Raw genomic sequence first — 6,642 nt, forward strand, 5'->3', positions numbered from 1 at the left:
CTCCCCCACTAGGATTACAGACAGGCTCAGGGGACACAATGCCATGCCTAGGGTCAGGGACAATCTAGTTAGGGAACTCTTGGAGGGGCTGAACATGTATAAATCAGCAGGTCCGGATGCTCTTCATCCGAGGGTACTGAGGGAATTGTCTGGGGTCATAGCAGGGCCCCTCGCACAGCTCTATGAGCATTCATGGTGCTCTGGGCAGGTCCCAGAGGACTGGAAAAGGGCTAATGCAGTCCCCATTTACAAGTAGGGGAGAAAGGAGGACCTGGGTAACTACAGGTCAGTTAGTCTCACCTCGGCCCTTGGGAAGACCTTTGAGAAAATTATCAATGAACAAATCTGCCGGGGCCCAGCATGGGAGGTGATGCTCAGGGGTAACCAACATGTGTTCATTGCGGGCAGACTTTGCCTGACTAACTTTGTTTTCTTTTACAACCAGGTCACAAAGTCCTTGGATGCAGGTGTTGAGGTGGATGTCATCTACCTTGACTTCAAGAAGGCCTTTGACACTGTTTCTCACCCCTTTCTCATAAAAAAAAACTAGGTGACTATGGCAGTGATGCCTACACAGTCAGATGGGTGGCAAATTGGCTCGATGGTCACACCCAGAGAGTGGTGGTGGATGGGTCATTTTTGACCTGGAGGGATGTGGGCAGTGGAGTTCCCCAGGGCTCAGTCTTTAGGCCTGTGCTATTCAACATCTTTATCAGCGACTTGAGGTGGGCATGGAAAGCACGCTATCTAAATTCACTGATGACACAAAGATGTGGGGAGAAGTGGGCACACTGGAGGGGAGGGACAGAATCCAGCTAGATCTAGACAGGTTACAGAGGTGGGCAGATGAGAATAGGATGGAATTCAATGCAGACAAGTGCAAGGTGCTGCATCTAGGGAGAAGGAACCTGCAACATACCTATAGGCTGGGGAACACCCTTCTCAACAACACAGTGGCTGAAAGGGATCTTGGAATCATTGTTGACTCTAAGATGGACATGAGCCGCCAATGCTAGGAAGCTGTCAGTAAGGCTAGCCATACCTTGTTGTGCATCTACACATGCATCACAAGCAGGTCCAGGGAGGTGATCCTGCCCCTCTATGCAGCACTGGTCAGGCTGCAGTTGGAGTACTGTGTCCAGTTCTGGGCACCGCACGTGAAGAGAGATGTGGCTAACCTTGAGAGGGTCCAGAGGAGGGCCACTCACATGGTCAGGGAAGCAGGCCAGGCCCTACGAAGATAGACTAAAGGGCCTGAATCTATTCAGCCTCCACAAAGGAGACTGAGAGGGGATCTGGTGGCTGTCTATAAACTCACCAGGGGGGACCAGCAGAAAATAGCAGGTGGTGCCTTGTTCCCCCGGGCACCACCTGGGATAACAAGGAATAACGGCGACAAATTGATTGAGAGTAGGTTCAGGCTTGATATCAGAAGGCATTACTTTACGGTTAGGGCTGCCAGGCTCTGGAAGAGGCTCCCAAGGGAGGTGGTGCTCTCCCCTACCTTGGGGGTCTTCAAGAGGAGGTTGGATAGATATCTGGCTGGGGTACTATGATCCCAGCACTCATTCCTGCAAGGGGCAGGGGGTCAGACTTGATGATCTGTTCAGGTCCCTTCCAACCCTAGAAACTATGAAAGTATGATGCTTGGGTATGTGAAAAAGACAAGGCAAATATATACACCACCACCAAGGTGGAATACTCTGCTCTGGTCCAGACCCACAGAGAGCAAACCAGGAAAGCCAAGGCTGCGACGGAACTCCAGCTAGCTACAAGTATCAAGGACAATAAAAAGTCATTTTTTAGATATGTGGGGAGCCAGAGGAAAAGCAAGGGCAACATTGGACCCCTGCTAAACCAGATGGGACAACTGACAACCAATGCCCAGGAAAAAGCAAACTTGTGAAAAACTGATGGAAAGTACCCATTTAGTGAGTCCCATGGGACGGCCCTGCCCACTGCGAGACAGGGAGGCTCAAGTGCAGGAGATTCCTCACCCTCCATCAAAGCTGACCTTGTGAAGGAACACCTTGACAGGCTGGAAACCTTCAAGTCAGCCGGCCCTGAAAGTTTACACCCAAGGTACTCAAGGAGCTGGCAAGCATCATAGTTCAGCCCCTGGCATGGATCTTTGAGAACTCCTGGCACTCTGGTGAAGTGCCTGAAGATTAGAAGAAGGCCAATGTGGTGCTTATCTTCAAGAAAGGGAGGAAAGTAGATCTGGCAAACTACAGGCCCATCAGCCTGACCTCTATCCTGGGGAAGGTCTTGGAAAGGATTATCAAAGAAGCCACCCTTAACAGACTAGCTGACAGCAATATCCTGAGGGATACCCAGCATGGGTTTGTTGCAGGTAGGTCTTCCTTGACCAATCTCATTTCCTTTTATGACCAGGTGACCTATCACCTGGACAAGGGGGAAGACATTGATGTCATATATCTTGACTTTAAAAAAGCCTTCAATCTGGTATTGCATGATCACCTCTTGGCAAAACTGGCAAACTGCGACCTCGACCTCACCACGATCTGCCGGCTGGGGAATTGCCTCTGTGGTAGGACCCAGAGGGTGGTGGTTGATGGAAGTCAATCATGGTATGCTGTGACCAGTGGGGTCCCTCAAGGCTCTGTCCTTGGACCTATACTATTCAATATCTTCATCAATGATGTAGGCATTGGTGTCAGAAGCAGACTGGCCAAGTTCAGTGATGACACCAAACTCTTGGGTAAAGCATCCACACCTGAGGAAAGGAGGGTGATCCAGGCAGATCTTGACAGGCTTATGAAATGGGCAGATGAGAACCTGATGGTGTTTAACACTGAAAAATGCAAATTCCTCCACCTTGGGAGGAAAAACTTGCAGCATACTTATAACTATGCTGGTTAGCACTACAGATGAAAGGGACTTGGGGGTCATGATTGACCACAAGATGAACATCAGCCTTCAATACGATGCTGCAGCTAGTAAAGTGAGCAAAACACTGGCTTGCATCCATAGATGCTTCTCAAGCAAATCCCAGGACATCCTTCTCCCATTGTATTTGGCCTTGGTGAGGCCACAGCTGGAGTACTGCATCCAGTTTTGGGCTCCACAATTCAAAAAGGATGTGGAGAAGTTTGAGAGAGTGCAGAGGAGAGCTACGTGCATGATCAGAGGTCAGGAAAACAGACCTTATGATGAGAGGCTGAGAGCCATGGGACTCTTCAGCCTGGAAAAGTGCAGGCTTGGGTGCGATCTGGTGGCCACCTATAAGTTTATCAGGGGTGCTCATCAGGATCTGGGGGAAGGTCTGTTCACTAGAGCGCTCCAGGGGATGACAAAATTGAACGGTCACAAACTCCTCCACAACTGATTCAGGCTGGACATAAGGAAGAACTTTACTGTCCGAGCCCCCAAGGTTTGAAATAGATTGCTGCCAGACATGGTTCAAGCACCCACTTTGAATGCCTTCAAGACACATTTGGGTGTTTATCTTGCTGGGATCCTATGATCTCTACTGACTTCCTGCCCCTGGGGCAGGGGGCTGGACTCGATGATCCTCTGGGGTCCCTTCCAGCTGAAATGTCTATGAAATCTACAAAATATGTATAAACCCGATTATAAACAGAGTCCTCAGGTCACTGTCTGAGTGCCCATTCCCTGAAGACAGCATAATGTTTGCCAGGTTCATCAGTTCTTGGCCGTCCTTGCTAAACAGTCACACAATTCTGACCAAGGCTTTTAGAACTGGCCAGCACACTCATAAAAGGTTAACAACAAAAAAACCACAATCCTTGGCTCTACACTGTTCTGGGGTCTAACCCCGAGTTTCTTACCGTCTCTCTGAGTCTTCCCCCACTTTTAACATTGGCCCTGTTTATGGGATCTTCACCCCTGCCCATGTCTTAAGTTAAAGTCCTCAGTACTGTCACCAAACGGGGTACTTCTTCTCAAATATGTACAGCTAACAATAAAGAAAATAAACAAAAAAATTACTTAATTTCTTCTCACCATCACACCATCACCTGTCCAGGATGAGGCTGTTTCTGGCCCTCGTTGCAGTTAGTCCAGTCCTAGGTATGTCACTCAGGGTCTGGACCCTTCCAGGAATTGCCTAAGGAGCCTTTTTTCCCTCTTGCAGGACAGCTCTTCAGACTTACTGGATGGCCCTCTGGCCACCAACTTGCAGGCTCTTCAGCTCCTGCCTGCTGGAGGCCTCCCACTTCCGTCTTTCCGCTGCACCAGAAATGGGTCTGCTCCAGAGCCCGGCGTCATCCTCTCTGCACTGCCCCTTTCCAGGACTTAAAAGTACCTGTGCCAATTGCCTTCCCTCCATAGGATCATAGAATCAATGGACCAGAAGGGACCTGGGAGATCATTAAGTTTGGTCCCCTGCCATAAGCAGGAGGTTCATGACCTCCAAGTAGCTCAAAGAGGTGCTTATCCAGCCTCCTCTTGAACACTTCCAAGATTGGCGACTGCACCACCTCTGCTGGGAGTGTGTTCCAGGTTCCAGTTACCTTTATGGAGAAGTTATTCTTCCTTATGTCCAGTCTAAGTCTTCTGTCTGTTAGTTTGTGACCACTGGTCTTCATGCTTCCCAGGGGTGCCTTCCTGAAGAGTTGCTCCCCCAGATCTTGATGCTCCCCCCGACATACTTGTCAGGTCACTTCTCAGCCTCCTCTTACTCAGGTTGAACAAGCCTATTTCCAGAGTCTCTCCTCATATGGCCTGTCCTCCAGGCCCCTGATCATGCAGGTGGCCCTTCTCTGCACCTTCTCGAGCTTATTCGCATCCTTCTTGAAGTGCAGTGCACAAAACTGGGCACAGTAGTCCAGCTGCAGCCTCACCAATGCTGAGTAGAGAGGGAGAAGCACCTCCCTGGATCTATTGGCAACACATTGGCTGATACATGTCAGAGTTCTATTCGCCCCACTGGCAACTTCATAGCACTGTTGGCTCATATTCATCTTCTGGTCGATTGTGACCCCCAGGTCCTGTTCAGATGCTGTGCCAACCAGTGGGTTACCACCTATCCTATAGTTATGGTGAAGGTTCTTCCTACCCCAATGAAGGACCTGATACTTTTCATTGTTAAACCTCATCTGATTCTGATTCTGAAATAGCGGTATGAAGTAACCATTTAGGAGCTCTGCCTTTTCATGGGGATCTACTGTTGGCTGCCCCTCCATATTCAGTAGGGGGTCCTACGGTGGGGCTCAACTTTTTTCTTCTTCCCCATGTACCTATAGAAGGACTTTTTGTTTTCCTTAATTTTGGATGCTAGCTTGATCTCCATGCCTGCTTTCCATATCTCATACCTCATACCTGCAGACCCTGGTTATATGAGTGAACTCTTCTCTGGTTGCTGATCCTTTTTTCCATTGCCTATATGTGTCTTTTTTTTTTCAAAAGTACTCTTATATCTCTGTTGAGCCAAGTCAGTCTCTTGGCTCCTTTCCTGCTTTTAGATCTCGTGGGAATGGTGTCTTTTTGAGCAGAAAGGATTGCTCCCTTGAGGAGGCACCATCGCTCCTGAACCCCCAAATCCTCCAGTTGGTGGTTGCAGAGGACCTTTCTAACTAGACTCCTGAGTTTGTTAAAGTTTGCCCTTCTGAAATCGAGGACCTCTGTTCTACTAGTTGAAATCCTAGCCTTCTGGTACATTCATAGATTGTAAGGGCAGAAAGCTGCTACAAAGTCCCCTCTCAACCTTCTCTATTTTAGGCTGAAGAGTCCCATGTCCCTCTGCCTTTCCTCTTATGGTTTGCCATGCAAGTCTCTGATCATACGGGTGGCTCTTTTCTGGACTCGTTCAAGTTATACCACATCCCTGTTGAAGTGCAGTGCCCAGAACTGGACACAGTACTCCAGCTGCAGTCTCACCAATGCTGAGTAAAGTGGAAGAATAACTTCCTTGGTTTAGCCTGAGATGCATCAATTGATGCATGCCAGAGTATTATTTGCCTTGTTGGCTACAGCATTGCAGCATAGTGGTTGCAGGTGGTCAAGTGTTGCAGGATGGTGAACCTAATCAGATTGTGCTTGCTCGTTGTCAGCCAGGCTACCACCAATCCTCAGTTCCCCGCTAATGTCCTTCCCTTTAGTAAGCACTAAGTCCAGAGTGGCTTCCCCCTAGTAAGTCCTTCAACAACCTGTGACAGAAACAGGTCATCAATAGTTGCCAAGTAATTGACTGACCTGCTGGAGCTGGCTGAGTGGTCCCCCCAACAGATGGCAGGGTAGCTGAAGTCACCAATGAAAATCAGGTCTTTAGTGCTGGCTGCCTCAGCCAGTTCCCTGGAGAATGCCTGATTGTTCTCTTCTTTTGGGGAGGGAGGTCTGTAGTAAACCCCCATCATCAGGTCTCCCTCACCTAAACCCCCTTGTATCTTGACCCAAAGTGGCTCAAGGGACCTCTTCCCACTATCAACCCTGACCTGCAGGGAGGGGTACCACTCTTTCACATAGAGGGCTACCCCTCCTTTCTTCCCAATGCGATGTTTCCTGTAGAGCCTATAGCTGTTGATATCCACTTCCCAGTCATGCGTGTCATCCTACCAAGTCACTGTCAACCCTATGAGACTGAATTCCTCATCTATCAAAAGGAGAGCCAGTTCCTCCTGTTTCTTGCCCATGTTTCTGGCATTCCCATAAAGGCACCTG

Source organism: Alligator mississippiensis, chromosome 13 (genome assembly GCF_030867095.1).
Source record: "Alligator mississippiensis isolate rAllMis1 chromosome 13, rAllMis1, whole genome shotgun sequence".
Taxonomy (NCBI): Eukaryota; Metazoa; Chordata; order Crocodylia; family Alligatoridae; genus Alligator; species Alligator mississippiensis.